General features: G+C 39.7%; 1 protein-coding gene across 2 annotated transcripts in view; it reads left to right on the top strand.

Moving 5' to 3' along the window:
• The first annotated feature begins 1,125 nt into the window (after nucleotides 1-1,125).
• Nucleotides 1,126-16,964, top strand: part of LOC106612407 (AP-2 complex subunit mu) — a 54,944-nt gene continuing 39,105 nt past the window's right edge. For both annotated transcript variants that reach the window (XM_014213511.3, XM_014213509.3), the window contains exon 1: nucleotides 1,126-1,307. The gene's annotated coding sequence lies outside the window, so the exon portion shown is untranslated. The remainder of the gene's footprint in view (nucleotides 1,308-16,964) is intronic.

The raw sequence follows: 16,964 nt of genomic DNA, 5'->3' as shown, positions 1-16,964 counted from the left end.
CTCAACACAGGGGCCCCTCAGGGGTGGGTGCTCAGTCCCCTGTACCGGAGCTGCTTCTACCCCCAAGCCATAAGACTCCTGAACATCTAATCAAATGTCTATTTGCATTTCCCCCTCCCCCTCTTTACACCGCTGCTTTCTGTTGTTATCATCTATGCATAGTCACTTTAATAACTCTACCTACATGTACATATTACCTCAATTACCTCGACTAACTGGTGCCCCCGCACATTGACTCTGTACCGGTACCCCCCTGTATATAGTCTCACTATTGTTATTTTACAGCTTTAATTACTTGTTACTTTTTATTTCTTATTCTTATTCATATATTTTTTAAACTGCATTGTTGGTTAGGGGCTCATAAGTACGCGTTTCATTGTAAGGTCTACACCTGTTGTATTCGGTGCATGTGACTATTAACATTTGATTTGATTTCATTACCAGGTTATGATGAGGTCTTAAATCAGCAATATGTAACTTGTAGGGTGACCCGACCAAATTCATATAGACAAGTGAGTTTTAGAGTCTAAGAAGTGGTAGATCTGTTCTATGTGCGCTATTTCTATGCTTCCCGTTCTTACATTTCAGTTTTGTGTCTTTAACTTTTTGTACACCACTTTCAAACAGCTAAAAATACAATATTTTTGGTTATGGAAAACATATTTCACAGCGGTTAAGATGGTACAATGATTCTCTACACAATGACTGCTTGTTTTGTCACATAAACTGAAATTAGGCTAACTATTCGAATTTTAACAACCAGGAAATGGCGGACCGATTTCTGAATATTGCATCTTTAACTATGACCAGTAGGCTTCATAATATAGCACATAGTATAGTGGGCAGAATTATGACCGGATGCAGAGAGGTTAGTTACAATTATGACAAACTGGTAGTATGGTAGTTTGAAAAAAACGTAATATTCTGGTCAATAAAAATACTTAAAAAAACGTCGTTTTTCAACCAGTTCAACCAGGTTTTTCCCATTGGGCCTGGTTTTGTTTTATATAATACACCTTTTTTTTTTTTAATAGTGTGGTTTATTCCACCAAACTAAATGTATATACTAGTCTTGACCGTTATAATATATAAACCCAGCAGTGCTAGCTAATAGTGGTGGGTGTTCTCACTTCCCTATATCCGCGTCAGAGTCAGCTGACAGAAGAGGCTCTTTGAAGCGGTCGACATCTTGAATTGGAATAAGAAAGTGATATAAAAACCTTGATCTTAACCATACTGTTTAAAAAGTATTGCTTTCAGGACACGTAGCAAAGTCTTGTGATCTAAACGGGCCTGTGCATCTTCAGGTGAGTTCGAGGGAGACCGGTGGGAACAGTAGCAATGCAGTACAATTTGACCGAGACGACAGCGAACGAGTCGTGACAACCTTGCAGTATCTTCATAGCTAGCTATGCTAGCTAACAGACACATTTCGCATGCTAGTAAGTTGATTATAAAAGGCAATTTGAAACCAAGAACAGTGTTGTGTTCAGTGATTTTCAAAAAGGGGCATGGTTATGGGAATACACAATAGGACAGAATACCTGAACGGTGATAGCTACAAAATTGATAGCTAGTTTTCGGTGATAAGCTAACGTTAGCAAATTTTCCGGTCAGGCAGCGGGTCTAGCTGTAGTAACGTTGGCTAGCTAATTTCAAAACCTCTTATGTTAGCTGACATTAGCAAGCTAGGTACATTGGTTTGCTCCATCCCCATCCGAATCGATGTAATAACGATATTATAACTCGTATTTCATGTGTCAGCGCCCTTTGGCACTAATGATGTTCACAGGCTATTGCAATGTCAAGTTGTCAACATGGACACAAAACCAAATGCCTTGAAAGTAGTTACTATGGTTGACGTTAACTGCTAGGCTATTCTATTCTAGAACGCTGAAGACATGTTGATGCATGAAATTAGTAATTGAATAGGATTTGTGTTGATCCAGTTTGAATGGATGAATCATTACATTTGATTTGTCACATGCGCCGAATACAACAGTTTACTTACGAGGTCTTTGCCAAGAATGCAGACTTAAAAATGAAATACAATTTTGAAATTTACTGAACAAAAATATAAATGGAACAATTTCACTGAGTTACAGTTCATATAAGGAAATCAGTCAATTGAAATAAATTGATTAGGCCCTAATCAATGGATTTCTCATGACTGGGAATACAGATATGCATCTGTTGGTCACAGATAAAAATAAAAAAAAACAAGGGAGAGGCGTGGATCAGAAAACCAGTTAGTATCTGGTGTGACCAGTGGCGATTTTAGCATGTAAATCTTGGTGGGGCAAACTCAAAACATTTTTTTTAGATGCATGCCAGCAAAGACACTACACAACACCAAACAGTACATTAATTGCACTATAACAGCGACAAGCGGTGCCCACAAACTGTTAGGGCCTACATAAAGCTGTCCCAACAGTAGAGCTTTCTTTCCAGCACAATGGAGTGAATCCTTACCACCGCTTCACCTGGCTGTCCGCGGAGCCTTGTCTGGCAATGCAACAATTCATTCAGCTTTGTTTACTTCCTTTAAAAAAAAAAAAAAAAAACAGTTGATATGGCTGACTTTCTTAAACAAATGTGGTTTCTACTGACAGTTGAAATGTACAAACTATGGCGTAAGGGGACGATGAGTGGATAAGAGGCATTCTGTAATTTCGATTAAGACATTAATGAGCGAGCTAAGACGGATGTAGTCAATATAACTATGTGTTCAGCACTTTTGTAATGTATAGCGACAGAATGCAGAACATGGGCTGCTCTTACAGTATTTTCCCTATACACCAAGTCAGAACCGTAGGATAAATAAATGGGGCATATAAGCGGACAATGAAACCTCTTACAATATTAGATGATGACATTTCTTATAAACAGGTTATAGGCTACATGTGCAGCACCACCGAGTCAGAACAGTAACGTTAGGCGAAATTAAGAGGTGAAAATATACCAAATTATTAGGGTGAGGCACATGGGCTACTAACAGCTTACTACACAACATACACTTTCTTAGCTACAGTATACATATATCCCTTGCATATTACATAATTTATGCAGCAGCATACGAGACATTTTTGGACTCGCCTTGGCTTGTGATGTGCTCACTTAAACATGAAGGTGGCGCGCGAGTCCTTTGTGGGCACATTTTGTCATCAAACTTTGTCATCAAAGTCTGGCATTCTCTGGATTTATGGTGGAAAAAAAACACAGCCACTCCATTGAATAGCAGGCTAGTGGTTGCTTTGCAATGCAGATTCCTTCCAAACGACTCATTGTTGAATTTGCGATTTCCAACTTCTTGTGTAATCTTTATGTCCAATGGCCGATGAGCACCGATACGTTTTATCTATAATTTCTCTTCATTAATTCTATTTGTATGACAAGGATAAAAAATGATTTGCCGGTAGATTGTCGACTTGATTCATGATGATGACTGCTAGCTAAGGCTTTGAAAGTAAGATGTTGACATGATCAGTCCAATCAAAACTACTGAAACACCTCAGTAAAATTACGTGATTTTACGTAATTTTATCTGTGGCCAATGACCTTGAGTCTTCATGGAAGGGCACTTGTAATATAACTCTATGGCAGGACCCAAAGGGCTGACATTTTGGATGTCTACCCTTACTAAGGAATTAAACTTGGCGATGACGTAGTGTCCCCATGAGTGACAGAACACTGAGCCCATTACGGCGCAATGCTCCTATTTTCTGCTGGCTCGCCCCACCACCACAGAAAGCTCTGTGCTAGGCTGAAACACCTGCATTTTGTAGCTGCCTTACTCAAGAAAACAAAAAAAAGAGACCGTGTGCATGCGGCTTTATTAACTCAATGATATATATATTTACATTGTTTACAAACTGATATGCGACACGTACTAATGCCAAAATAACATGCAAAACAGGCAAGCCACACATTTATTTATTTGTGTAAAAAATAATTTAGCTAAAAATGTGTGGGCTCAAAACAATCCTGATGAATGACTGGTCGCCACTGAGTGTGACCACCATTTGCCTCATGCAGCGTGTTGCCATCGATAAAATGCAATTGTGTTTGTTGTCTGTAGCTTATTGCTGCCCGTAGCATAACCCCACCGCCACCATTGGGCATTCTGTTCACAACGTTTACATCAGCAAACCGCTCACACACACAATGCCATTCATGTGGCTGCGGTTGTAAGGCCGATTGGACGTACTACCAAATTCTCGAAAACAACGTTGGAGGTGGCTAATGGTGGAGAAATTATCTTGCAACAGCTCTGGTGGACATTCCTGCAGTCAGCATGCCAATTGGACACTCCCTCAAAACTTTTGTGGCATTGTATTGTGTGACAACTGCACATTATAGAGTGGCCTTTTATAGTCCCCAGCACATGGTGCACTTGTTTAATGATCATGCTTTTTAATCAGCTTCATGATATGTCACACATGTAAGGTGGATGGATTATTTTGGCAAAGGAGAAATGCTCACTAACAGGGATGTAAACAAATTTGTGCACAATATGAGAGAAATAAGCTTTGTGTGCGTATGAGACATTTCTGAAATCTTCTATTTGAGCTGTTGAAACATGGGACCAACACTTTACATGTTGTGTTTATATTTTTGTTCAGTGTAAAATGGTAACACAATAAATAACGAGTATATATACAAGGAGTACCAGTACAGATTCAATGTGCAGGGGTACGAGGTAGTTCAGATAATATGTACATGTGAGTAGGGGTCAAAAGTGACTAGGCGATCAGGTGATTCTCATAAAACCAGTTTTTAACTATGGCAGTACATGATACAACTATCATTATTTTTGACATGCTGACTGCAGCAATGTCCACCATAGTTGTTGCCAGGTAATTTTAATGTTAAAACCTCTCTAGGTCCACCTGGCCAACATCCGGTAAAATTGCAGAGCTCCAAATTCAAAATACAGGAATACACATAATAAGCATTCATAAAATATACAAGTGTTATACATCGGCTTAAAGATTAACTTCTTGTTAATCCAGCTGCTGTGTCAGATTTGAAAAAGGCTTTACGGCGAAAGCATACCATGCGATTATCTGAGGACAGCGCCCGTGTAAAAAAGCATACAAACATTTACCAGCCAAGTAGAGGAGTCACTAAAGTCAGAAATAGCGATAAAATTAATCACTTACCTTTGATGATCTTCATATGGTTGCACTCACAAGACTCCCAGTTACACAGTAAATGTTTGTTTTGTTCGATAAAGTCCCTCTTTATGTCCCAAAAACTCTATTTTTGGGCGTGTTTTGTTCAGTAATCCAATGGCTCCAAGGCGGTCACAACAGGCAGACGAATACATACTAAAAATACCGGTAAAGTTCGTCGAAACATGTCAAACGATGTTTATAATTAATCCTCGGGTTGTTTATTGTCTTTATACTCAATAATATTTCAACCGGACAATACCGTTTTCAATTGAAAGGAAAAATAACTAACGGCGAGCACACGGGAGCGCGCCAAATCAGGTCTGCAAACTTCCTCTGACCAAAATGGCTTTTTACATGTCATTTTTCAAAATAAAAGCCAGAAACCATGTCTAAAGACTGTTGACATCTAGTGGAAGCCATAGGAACTGCAATCTGATTCCTAACCCATTGGATTCTCTATAGGCATTGAGTTGAAAAACAGCCATATGAAAATAATTCCACTTCCTGGATGGATTTTTCTCAACTTTTTGCCTGCGATATCAGTTCTGTTATACTCACAGACGTTATGTTAACAGTTTTGGAAACTTTAGAGTGTTTTCTATCCAAATCTACCAATTATATGCATATCCTAGCTTCTGGGCCTGGATAACAGGCAGTTTACTTTGGGCACGCTTTTCATCCGGAGGTGGAAATACTGCCCCCTACCCAAGAGAGGTTAATTTCTATACCATAAGTCGCCTCCAAACGTAGTTTTAAAGAATTTGGTAGTATGTCCAACCGGCCTCACAACCGCAGACCCTGTTTAACCATGCCATCCTAGGACCTCCAAATCCGTCTTCTTCACCTGTGGGATCGTCTGAGACCAGCCATCCGGACAGCTGATTAAAATGTGTTTGCACAACTGAAGAATTTCTGCACAAACTGTCAGAAACCGTCTTGGGGAAACTCATCTGCGTGCTCGTCGTCCTCACCAGGGTCTTGACCTGACTGCAGTTCGGTGTCGTAACCGACTTCAGTGGACAAATATTAACCTTCGATGGCCACTGGATGGATTCATGGATGAATCCCGGTTTCAACTCTACTGGGCAGATGGCAGACAGCGTGTATGGTGTTGTGTGGGCGAGCGATTTGCTGATGTCAACGTTTTGAATAGAGTGGAGAACCGTGGAGGTGAAGTTATGGTATGGGCAGGCATAAGCTATGGACAACGAACACAATTGAATTTTATCGATGGCAATAAGTATTGTAATATTTTTTTGTGGTCCACTTAAAAGGTTGATGTAGATCGTGAGTTTTCCTATTGCCACTATCATTTGTTTTCACTGTAATTTTATATCCTGAGATTTTAGAGTACTCTGAATTTTTTTTTGTTGCCAAGTGGGCATTGAGTTTTCAATATTGGTCAGGTATATCAGAAAATCATCTGCAGATAAGTTTAGTTTATATTCATGTTTACCAATACTGATACCTGTTACATTTGGGTCCTGTCTAATTATTTCTGCAAGCCGTTCAATTGCCAGTGCAAACGGGGGTGGATAGGAGACATTCCTGTCTTGTGCCCCTTTTCTAAAGCAATGTCATAAGATAATGTATTATTTGTGTATATTTTTGCTTTAGGACATTTTATAATATTTTTATTAAATATATTTCAACTGGAAAGTTAAACTTCCAAAGTTTTGAATTGAAAAGTCCATTCAAGCCGGTCAAGCCTTTTCGGCATTAACAGCCAATATTGATGAATCTCTATATACAGTTGGAAGTCGAAGTTTACGTACACTTAGGCTGGAGTCATTAAAACTCGTTTTTCAACAACTCCACAAATGTATTTTTAACAAACTATAGTTTTGGCAAGTCGGTTATGACATCTACTTTGTGCATGACACAAGTAATTTTTCCAACAATTGTTTACAGACAGATTATTTCACTTATAATTCACTGTATCACAATTCCAGTGGGTCAGAAGTTTACATACACTAAATTGACTGTGCCTTTAAACAGCGTGGAAAATTCCAGAAAATGATGTCATGGCTTTAGAAGCTTCTGATAGGCTAATTGACATAATTTGAGTCAATTGGAGGTGTACCTCTGGATGTATTTCAAGGCCTACCTTCAAACTCAGTGCCTCTTTGCTTGACATCATAGGAAAACAAAAGAAATCAGCCAAGACCTCAGAAAAAGGAATTGTATACCTCCACAAGTCTGGTTCGTCCTTGGGAGCAATTTCCAAACGCCTGAAGGTACCACGTTCATCTTTACAAACAATAGTACGCAAGTATAAACACCATGGGACCACACAGTCATCATACCGCTCAGGAAGGAGACGCGTTCTGTCTTCTAGAGATTAACGTACTTTGGTGCGAAAAGTGAAAATCAGTCCTAGAACAACCACAATGGACCTTGTGAAGATGCTGGAGGAAACGGGTACAAAAGTATCTATATCCACAGTAAAACAAGTCCTACATCGACATAACCTGAAAGGCCGCTCAGCAAGGAAAGAAGCCACTGCTCCAAAACCGCCATAAAAAAAGCCAGACTACGGTTTGCAACTGCAACTGCACACAAAGATTGTACTTTTTGGAGAAATGTCCTCTGGTCTGTTGAAACAAAAATAGAACTGTTTGGCCATAATGACCATTGTTATGTTTGGATGAAAAAGGGGAAGCTTGCAAGCCGAAGAACACCATCGCAACCGTGAAGCACGGGGATGGCAGCATCATGTTGTGGGGGTGCTTTGCTGCAGGAGGGACTGGTGCAGTTCACAAAATAGGAGGGATAATTATGTGGATATATTGAAGCAACATCTCAAGACATCAGTCAGGAAGTTAAAGCTTGGTTGCAAATGGGTATTCCAAATGGACAATGACCCCAAGCATACTTCCAAAGTTGTGGCAAAATGGCTTAAGGACAACAAAGTCAAGGTATTGGAGTGGCCATCACAAAGCCTTGACCTCAATCCTATAGAAAATTTGTGGGGAGAACTGAAAAGGCATGTGTGAGCAAGGAGCCCTACAAGCCTGACTCAGTTCCTCCCGTCAGAGCTGGAGTAATGGGCCAAAATTCACCCAACTTATTGTGGGAAGCTTGTGGAAGACTATCCGAAACGTTTGATCCAAGTTAAGCATTTTAAAGGCAATGCTACACTCAATTAGTATTTGGTATGTAAACTTCTGACCCACTGGGAATGTGATGAAAGAAGTAATAGCTGAAATAAATCATTCTCTCTATTATTCTGACATTTCACATTCTTAAAATAAAGGGGTAATCCTAATTGACCTAAGACAAGGATTAAATGTCAGGCATTGTGAAAAACTGAGTTTAAATGTATTTGGCTAAGGTGTATGTAAACTTCCGACTTCAACTGCAGGTATGCACGTGAGCTTTGACATCGGTTTTGCATATCGGTGTTAAACTAGAGTTTGGGCCGATACAGATGTTGGCATTTTTAGCTAGTATCGGCCGATTCTGATATGTTCACAGATATATCATGTATCCCTATTCATTAGGCATAGTTATATGGTTTCCAAAGTGGCAGCCTGCATTCAAAATCTGATACATTTGGGAATGAAGTCTTGGATCAATTAAAATACAGCCTGTAAACTGTAAACAAGTCTGTAAACAATTGTTGGAATATTTACTTGTGTCACGCATGAAGTAGATGTCCTCTCTGACTTGCCAAAACTATAGTTTGTTAACAAGAAATTTGTGGAGTGGTTGGAAAAACAAGTTTTAATGACTCCAGCCTAAGTGTATGTAAACTTCCGCCTGCAATTGTATGTAATGTAGGTACATGACGTAATGACGCCACGTAAAATGTTGCGCTACACGTGCAACACAGCATTCCTAACCTAGCCCACAATGTCTGCTGTGTGGATTGAGCAGTCAACAAGTCGAGCAGTCATTTGAAAGAGTAAGAAAATGTCAGCGAGACAACTCAAAGTCCAACTCCATTAAATTCTATTGGTCCCACCTGCGGGACACAGCCAGTGAAATATCAGGGCGTCAAATTCAAAAACAACAAAATGTCATTATTCAACTTTCTCAAACATACGACTATTTTACACTATTTTAAAGATACACTTCTCCTTGATGTAACCACATTGTCCGATTTCAAAAATACTTTACAGAGAACGCAAAACAGTAGATTATGTTATGAGAGTACATAGACAAAAATAATCACACACAGCCATTTTCCAATCAACTAGATGCATCACAAATACCCAAAACACAGCTAAATGCAGCACTAACCTTTGACAATCTTCATCAGATGACACTCCTAGGACATCATGTTACACAATACATGCATTTTTTGTTCGATAAAGTTCATATGTATATATAAAAACAGCATTTTACATCGGCGCGTGACGTTCAGAAAATCTTTTCCCTCAAATGCTTCCGGTGAAGCAGCGCTACAATTTACAAAATTACTATTCGAAAACATTGTTAAAATGTAATATTGTCATTCAAAGAATTATAGATTAACATCTCGTGAATGCCACTGCTTTGCCAGATTTCAAAATAACTTTACTGGGAAATCACACTTTGCAATAAACGACGTGATATGCTCAGAAAAATAGGCTAGGCGATTCATGTTAGCTCCATCTTGGAACCATCAACCATCAAAAATACTATTGTAAATATTCCCTTACCTTTGATTATCTTCATCAGAAGGCACTTCCAGGAATCCCAGGTCCACAACAAATGTAGTTTTGTTCGAAAAAGTTAATAATTTATGTCCCAATAGTTCCTTCTTGTTAGCGCGTTCCGAAGGCTACTCAAAATGTACCGTAGTGCGCGGGACTTGTCGTCACGAATGTGCAAAAAAAATATATTTAAGTTCGTTCAAACCATGTCAAACGTTGTATAACAAATCTTTAGGGCCTTTTTCAACCAGAGCTTCAATAATATTCAAGGTGGACGATTGCATTGTCTTACTAAACGTTTCGAAAGGGGAGGGTAGCCATGGGCGGCCGCGTCATAATGGTAAATGGCCCTCCCCCTGTGACCAAGTTCCACAGCCTCTCTTTGGGTCAGTTTGTACCATAGAAGACTCAAACCACTTTGTAAAGACTGTCGACATCTAGTGGAAGCCTTAGGAAGTGCTAAATGATTAATAAGCCCCTGTGTGTTTCAATGGCAAATGTTTGAAGTGATTTCCACACATCAGATTTCCATTTCCTGTTAGGATTTGTTTCAGGATTTTGACTGCCATATGATTTCTGTTATACTCACAGACACCATTCAAACAGTTTTAGAACCTTTAGGGTGTTTTCTATCCAAATCGACTAATTATATGCATATTCTAGTTACTGGGCAGGAGTAGTAACCAGATGAAATCGGGTACGTTTTTTTATCCCGCCGTGCAAATACTGCCCCCTATCCCCAACAGGTTAACCTCTTACATCTAGACGTTCCGCTAGCGGAACACCTGCTCCAATATCCAATGATAGGCGTGGCGCGAATTACAAATTCCTCAAAAATACAAAAACTTCAATTTTTGAAACATATGACTATTTCACAGCATTTTAAAGATAAGACTCTCGTTAATCTAACCACACTGTCCGATTTCAAAAAGGCTTTACAGCGAAAGCAAAACATTAGATTATGTCAGTAGAGTACCAAGCCAGAAATAATCAGACACCCATTTTTCAAGCTAGCATATAATGTCACAAAAAACAAAACCACAGCTAAATGCAGCACTAACCTTTGATGATCTTCATCAGATGACAACCCTAGGACATTATGTTATACAATGCATGCATGTTTTGTTCAATCAAGTTCATATTTATATCAAAAACCAGCTTTTTACATTAGCATGTGACGTTCAGAACTAGCATACCCCCCGCAAACATCCGGTGAATTTACTAAATTACTCACGATAAACGTTCACAAAAAACATAACAATTATTTTAAGAATTATAGATACAGAACTCCTCTATGCACTCGATATGTCCGATTTTAAAATAGCTTTTCGGTGAAAGCACATTTTGTAATATTCTCAGTAGATAGCCCAGCCATCACGGCTAGCCATTTAGACACCCACCAAGTTTAGCCCTGATCAAACTCCGATTTACTATTACAAAAGTTTCATTACCTTTGTTGTCTTCGTCAGAATGCACTCCCAGGACTGCTACTTCATTAACAAATGTTGGTTTGGTCCAAAATAATCCATCGTTATATCCGAATAGCGGCGTTTTGTTCGTGCGTTCCAGACACTATCCGAAATGGTAAAGAAAGGTCGCGCGCATGGCGCAATTCGTGACAAAAAAATTCTAAATATTCCATTACCGTACTTCGAAGCATGTCAACCGCTGTTTAAAATCAATTTTTATGCCATTTTTCTCATAGAAAAGCGATAATATTCCGACCGGGAATCTCCTTTTCGGCAAACAGAGGAAAAAAATCACAAAGACGGGGGCGGCCAGGTCACGCGCCTAAGCCCAGAGTCCCTTGATCGGCCACTTGAGAAAGGCGATAATGTGTTTCAGCCTGGGGCTGGGATGACGACATTCAGGTTTTTCCCGGGCTCTGAGCGCCTATGGACGACGTAGGAAGTGTCACGTTAGAGCAGAGATCCTTAGTAAAAGATAGAGATGGCAAAGAAGTTCCAGAAATGGTCAGACAGGCCACTTCCTGTAAAGGAATCTCTCAGGTTTTGACCTGCCATTTGAGTTCTGTTATACTCACAGACACCATTCAAACAGTTTTAGAAACTTTAGGGTGTTTTCTACCCATATATAATAAGTATATGCATATTCTAGTTACTGGGTAGGATTAGTAACCAGATTAAATCGGGTATGTTTTTTATCCAGCCGTGAAAATACTGCCCCCTAGCCATAAGAGGTTAATTTGACACGTCAAATAACACAGTTCTATTATAAAATGTTGTGTGTTCTGAATTTGTACGTGCAAGCCAAGCACCACAACTACAATCAGTAGCACTGTCAAAGCTGTACAAAAAAGTCTGCAAACACTGGTGATGAACGATGTTTACAATAATAAAGCATTATTTGTTCGACCGCAACTTCTGGGGTAGCTAGCTAGCTTTAGCTTGGTACCTAGCAAGGACCAATTCAACCAGCCTGAAAACAATGACCAGTAGAAACTGCAGTCATTTTCATTATTCTTAGCAATGATTTAGGAATCCTTGTAAGTATTGTTGTTTGCCTATTGAAATTGAACTTCATGAAAATAAATAGCTAGCCTACCCTGTTGCCCAAAACTAACGTTATAAGCAGCCAGCTAGCCTCATCTGGCTAGTGATGTTCGACCGGACCGGGTTATTTGTTGTGAAGCTAGCCACAATAAGGATTAGGCACAATAGTAGAATTTGAAGTTTGCCTTCAAAATAAAAGTACCTATTTGAAAGTGATGCAGAAGGTTACAATTGGTGGAATCATACCATATTTAGACTAGATAATGTTAAACAAGGTTGGAATGTGAAGCAATGAAATGGGGTATCAGTCTACTCAGTGACACCCACAGAACACAACTGTTAAGAGTTTACGCAAATATTAGCGTTGTAGCTCTTATTGCGGGACTGTGGCTGTGAAATCATCTCCCCAGTCAGCCAATTGTGTGTATTGACATTCATATTGCACTGTACAGCTTTACCTAAGGATTGGGGAGCAATGAAATGGGCTATCAGTCTACTCAATACCCAATATACTTTTTCCTAACGTCCTCCTCAGTTATTAGACTCCAAAACATCCACGCAGTATTGTTTTTCCTCGGGAATAGTGTTCAATACACATCGGTTGACAATAAATGTTGCTCAATTCAGTTGTTTCAGAGTCCTACAGTAAGAGCTATGACGCTCATGTTCTCAGGGTGTCACTGAGTAGACTGATACCCCATGTCATTGATCCACAATCCATAGGTAACGCTGTACAGTGAAATACGTATGCCCTCAATGCAATTCTAAAGTATAATACATCCAGTGTGATTTCAAGAAATTTTTGTCAAATTAACAAATTATTGTCTTTTGTTGATTTTATATAACATTCCAACCTCGTTTAGCATGATATATTCAATTATGGCATAATTCTACTATTTGTATTAATATGCATCACTGTCAATTGCATACTTTTATTTTGAAGGCTAACCGCGAAGTCCCTTATTGTGGCTATTCCTTTTTGTAGCTACCGACCACCATTAATCAAATAAGAACTGTCTTATAAATTAGGGTTATTTTAGATGATGACACCTAGCTATATAGTTTAAGCAATATGTAATAACTATTACAAAAATGTATGAACGTGTTAAATTATTATGTGACGTGCAGTCATATTCCGGTCCTGATTGGTCAACAAGCTTATTTGACATGTCAAATAGTGTTGTTTGACGTATCTTTTTTGACATGCAAAGACCCGCGGTGTTCCACAGAAATCCTGGTTGAGAATGAAACAAATGAACAATGAAACAGCACAGCAAGTAAGTAAAATAAATAGGTTTTGATTATGTTTTACTGGTAATGGGGACATACGTAAATGCAAAATGTATTTTTGGTGTGTGTGTAACCTTTTATTTAACTAGGCAAGTCAGTGAAGAACAAATTCATATTTACGATGACGATCTACCCTGGCCAAACCCGGACGACGCTGGGCCAATTGTGCGCCGCCCTATGGGACTCCCAATCATGACCGGATGTGATACAGCCTGGATTCGAAACAGGGACTGTAGTGACGCCTCTTGCACTGAGATGCAGTGCCTTAGACCGCTGCATCCAATTTGTTTGTGTTAACTATTTAACTGTACTAGAATGCTTAAAAGGCAGCTAAAATTTTAAATATCGGTTATCGTTTTTTTTTTGGCTAGGAAAATATTGGATATCAGTATCGGCCAAAAATGTAATATCGGTGCATCACTACTAATGACCCTTATATTATTTACAGAAATGACTGAAGATGTGTTCCATTTTTTCTAGCATCTTATCCCGGTATTGGGATTTATTGTCAAGAGACCATGGCGGGAAATTCAAAACTGCAAGAATCTAATAATTTCAATTTCTCAAACAATCAACTATTTTTCACCATTTGAAAGATAAACATCTCCTAAATCCAACCACATTGTCCGATTTCAAAGAGGCTTTACGGCGAAAGCATAAAGTTAGGTTATGTTAGGAGAGTACATTGAAAATAGCTGTGTGTAATGTTTTGTCAATTCAAAGACCGGCGTCACCAAAAGCAGATAACCAGCTAAAATTATGCACTAACCTTTGACAATCTTCCTCAGATGACACTCCTAGGACATTATGTTATACAATACATGCATTTTTTGTTCCATCAAGTTCATATTTATATCCAAAAACAGCATTTTACAGTAGTGGTGAAATTCAGAATTTTTTCCCCCTCAAATGCTTCCGGTGAATCAACGTTACAATTTACAAAATTACTATTCGAAAACATTGGTAAATTATAATATTGTCATTCAAAGAATTATAGTTTAACATTTCGTAAATGCTACCGCATTGCCAGATTTCAAAATAACTTTACTGGGAAATCACACTTTGCAATAAACGGGGTGCTGTGCTAAGAACAATAGGCTAGGATATACAGGTTAGCACCATCTAATATCAATAATACTATTGTCAATAATCCCTTACCTTTGATTATCTTCATCCATTGGCACTTCCAGGAATCCCAGGTCCACAACAAATGTGGTTTCTTTCGACAAAGTTCATAATTTATGTCCAAATAACTCCAAGTTGTTCCATGTTGTTAGGCTTCGGTAGGCTCCTCAAAAGTAGGGCGGGGGGGGAAAGTCACGACGAAAAGTAAAAAAAAATAATCTCTTTACGTTCGACGTTGTTTAGCATCAATCTTTAGGACCATTTTTAACGTGAAACATCAGTAATGTTTCAACCCGACCTCTCCTGTGTCTTGAAAAACGTTTTTGAAAAATGTCTCGCCTCACATGAACTCACATGAATGCGCAGGTGCGGGCAATAATGAAGTGACGTCAACTTCTCTTCCTTGTCATCCGGTCTCTGTTCATCATAGACGCTTCAAACAACTTTATAAAGATCGTTGACATCTAGTGGAAGCCGTAGGAAGTGCGAAATTAATCCTTTGTCACTGTGTGGTCTATTAGCAATGAAAAATAGTACAGCCACAAAATTCTAATTTCCTGCTTGTAATTTTCTCAGGTTTTTGCCTGCCAAATGAGTTTTGTTATACTTACAGACACCATTCAAACAGTTTTAGAAAATTCAGAGTGTTTTCTTTCCAACTATGTTAATAATATGCATATCCTAGCTTCTGAGTTGGTGTAGGAGGCAGTTAAAAATGGGCACATATTTTTTTTGTTTTTCTCAATACTGCCCCCTATCCCCAACAGGTTAAAGGGATAATCCACTAGGCTTGGGCGGTATCCAGGGATTTATGGTATGACCGGCATAGCAAACAAGTAGGTGCGAAAAACGCAAGAAATGCCCATTGGTCCTCTAGTACCAGAATGCTAACAAATTAGCACAAGTAATAGCGAAATCACATAGACTCGGTTAGCTAAATGCTTATGAGCGAAAACAAAGTAATTGCAGACCGGAAAATCCAGCTCAAAGTTATACAAGCATAGCTAGTAGGTACCGAATGTAATTTTCAGTGAGTGTGCACATTTACAAGCGAAAGTGAACACGATAAATTGTGTAAATGAACAAAGTTGCGATGCATGCTTTTCTGAAGGAAGAGCACGGACGAGAGAAGAACAGAGGAGACACCAAATCAAATGTATTTATATACCCCTTTGTACATCAGCTGATATCTCAAAGTGCTGTACAGAAACCCAGCCTAAAACCCCAAACAGCAAGCAATGCATGTGAAAGAAGCACGGTGGCTAGGAAAAACTCCCTAGGAAAAACTCCCTAGAAAGGCCAAAACCTAGGAAGAAACCTAGAGAGGAACCAGGCTATGAGGGGTGGCCAGTCCTCTTCTGGCTGTGCCGGGTGGATATTGTAACAGAACATGGTCAAGATGTTAAAATGTTCATAAATGACCAGCATGGTCAAATAATAATAATCATAGTAGTTGGCTTTTTCATAGCCGAGCTTTGAGAGTATCTCTACCGCTCCTGCTGTCTCTAGAGAGTTGAGAACAGCAGGTCGGGGACAGGTAGCACGTCCGGTGAACAGGTCAGGGTTCCATAGCCGCAGGCAGAACAGTTGAAACTGCAGCAGCAGCACGGCCAGGTGGACTGGGGACAGCAAGGAGTCATCATGCCAGGTAGTCCTGAGGCATGGTCCTAGGGCTCAGGTCCTCTGAGAGAAAGAAAGAAAGAGCGAATTAGAGAGAGCATATTTAAATTCACACAGGACACCGGATAAGACAAGAGAAATACTCCAGATGTACCAGACTGACCCTAGCCCCCCGACACATAAACTACTGCAGCATAAATACTGGAGGCTGAGAGAGGAGGGATCAGAAGACACTGTGGCCCCATCCGATGATACCCCCGGACAGGGCCAAACAGGCAGGATTTAACCCCACCCACTTTGCCAAAGCACAGCCCCCACACCACTAGAGGGATGTAGTATAGCCCACAAAGATCTCCGCCACGGCACAACCCAAGGGGGGACGCCAACCCAGACAGGAAGACCACGTCAGTGACTCAACCCACTCAAGTGACGCACCCCTCCCATGGACGGCATGGAAGAACACCAGTAAGCCAGTGACTCAGCCCCTGTAATAGGGTTAGAGGCAGAGAATCCCAGTGGAGAGAGGGGAACCGGCAATGCAGAGACAGCAAGGGCGGTTCGTTGCTCCAGCCTTTCCGTTCACCTTCACACTCCTGGGC

Source organism: Salmo salar, chromosome 09, assembly GCF_965601325.2.
Source record: "Salmo salar chromosome 09, fSalSal1, whole genome shotgun sequence".
Classification (NCBI taxonomy): Eukaryota; Metazoa; Chordata; class Actinopteri; order Salmoniformes; family Salmonidae; genus Salmo; species Salmo salar.
Note: the sequence above shows the minus strand (reverse complement) of the source record. Positions and strands in the feature narration are given on the sequence as shown.